Consider the following 1,975-nt stretch of genomic DNA (forward strand, 5'->3'; position numbering starts at 1 on the left):
CCAGGCCGATCATCTGCGTAATGCAACAGGTCAGAAAATAGATGCTCAGGGGACTGTAATCCCTGATGCTGATGCTACAGGAGCTGCTCAACCTGTAGATGAGGACACTCGATCGAAACCACTGGCCGACTACAATCGCCCAGATGAGTACTATTCCAACAGATCAGCTATTCGACTTCCGGAGATCCAGAAGCAGAATTTCGAGCTGAAGCCTCAATACTACACTCTCGTGTCGCAGATACCCTACTCTGGGTTACCGCACGAGCATCCTATGGACCATCTGGAATGGTTCGAGGATCTAATCGTTGCTATTCGGATGGAAGGAGTCCCCGAAGATTACCTGCTGTGCAAGCTCTTCAGATACACGCTGAATGGAGAAGCGATGCACTGGCTTAGGCAGCAACCCACATGATCTTTAACATCCTGGACCGACATCAAGAATGCTTTCTTACGAAACTTCTTCGATGAGGCGCGCGCTGAAGAACTTCGGAACAAAATTTCACATTCTCGCAGAAGGCTGGAGAGTCCTTCAAAGATGCGTGGATTAGATTTAGGTTCTTCCAGCGAGACTGTCCACACCACGGATTTAACGAAGTGCAGCTGCTAAGCACTTTCTTCCGAGGTCTCGCCTTACAGTATCAAATGGCTCTTGATACGGTGAGTGAAGGAAACTTCACTACTCGGAATCCGTTGGAAGCTGTGAGACTTATCGAAAACCTTGCTAACAGCAGCAGCACCAAAAACACTGACTCTGAACGGAAGAAGTCTATAGCCTCTATCGGGAAGGAACAGATGGACGAAGTAAGAGCTAAGTTAGATGTGGTGCACGAGCTTCTTAGGAAGCAAGTCTGTTCAGCTGAAGGAGAAGTAGCAGATATGGAAGGAGAAGAAAATGTGAACTACATCGGAGGTACCGGATTCCAGAAATTTGGAAACCAGGGCGGAAACAGAAACTTCTTTAGAAATGGTCAAAGAAGTAACCAAAGTTCACAATTTCAAAAACCCTTCAACAACAGCAAAAGCTACTCGAACTCTTACTACCAAAATCCACCACCCAGACTCGGGAAAGCAAGATCAAAGAAATGCTTGATCGAGTACTGTTGGGACAACAACAAATCACCGTAGATTTCAACGGTAAAATAGACTCGGCTTACAACAATCTGGACACCAAAATTGAGACCTTAGGGACTCAGGTGAGAAAACTTGAAACCCAAGTAATTCATACGGGCGAGGCTATAAAGAAGCAAGAAGCTTTCGCTAGAGAGGTAGGAGCCGACAAAGGGAAACACCACGTAAATGCCATCATAGATGATGATTTCTGGCAAGTGGTAAGAAATGAAAAGCTTGAGGAAGGAGACTTCGAAATCAAAAGCTCCATGAGTCTCGGCGGTTTTCAATGGTGTCGACCGATGTCGATGAACTCGCATCGATCGACAGACCATGATGAAGATCGATGGACGGATTACTCTAGTCATCGATCGACGTCGTTCGCTCAATCGACTGATTGCAATGCAGTTCGAATTCTAACTCATGAAGAATTCGCAGCTAAGCATCCTCACCCACCCTCCCCTTTCTATGATAAAATCGATCGATCGGTTGAGCCAACCATCGATCGACAGAGTGAGTCCGACGTCGATCGTCACAACACACCTCCCATCGATCGACAGGCACCTCTGACATACCGAGTGCGGTTACCCTCAATCGATAATGATTACATCAACGCACTCAGACCACCACCTAAACCATTAGCTAACCCACCCGAACCAAAACCCAACCCTTTAAATAGTTCACCAGAATCAGTTCAAGAAGAACAAGAAGCTGAAGGGAGAAGGTTAAGGAAAAGAAAGGAGAAGATTCCTAAAAACCTTAAGAGGGAAGCTAACGATAAGGAGATGGATGGTTTCACTAAAAGAGTCCTCAGAATCCCAATCGAAAAACCTTTTGATGAAGCTTACTTCACACACCGGTTGTGGAT

At 46.0% G+C, this 1,975-nt stretch overlaps 1 non-coding gene across 1 annotated transcript; it reads right to left on the reverse strand.

Moving 5' to 3' along the window:
• Positions 1-482: 482 nt before the first annotated feature.
• On the reverse strand, positions 483-587 carry LOC125607778. The gene has a single exon (XR_007338848.1). It is a non-coding gene; the product is annotated as a small nucleolar RNA R71 (small nucleolar RNA).
• Positions 588-1,975: the final 1,388 nt, after the last annotated feature.

The sequence above is a fragment of the Brassica napus genome, chromosome A3 (assembly GCF_020379485.1).
Source record: "Brassica napus cultivar Da-Ae chromosome A3, Da-Ae, whole genome shotgun sequence".
Classification (NCBI taxonomy): Eukaryota; Viridiplantae; Streptophyta; class Magnoliopsida; order Brassicales; family Brassicaceae; genus Brassica; species Brassica napus.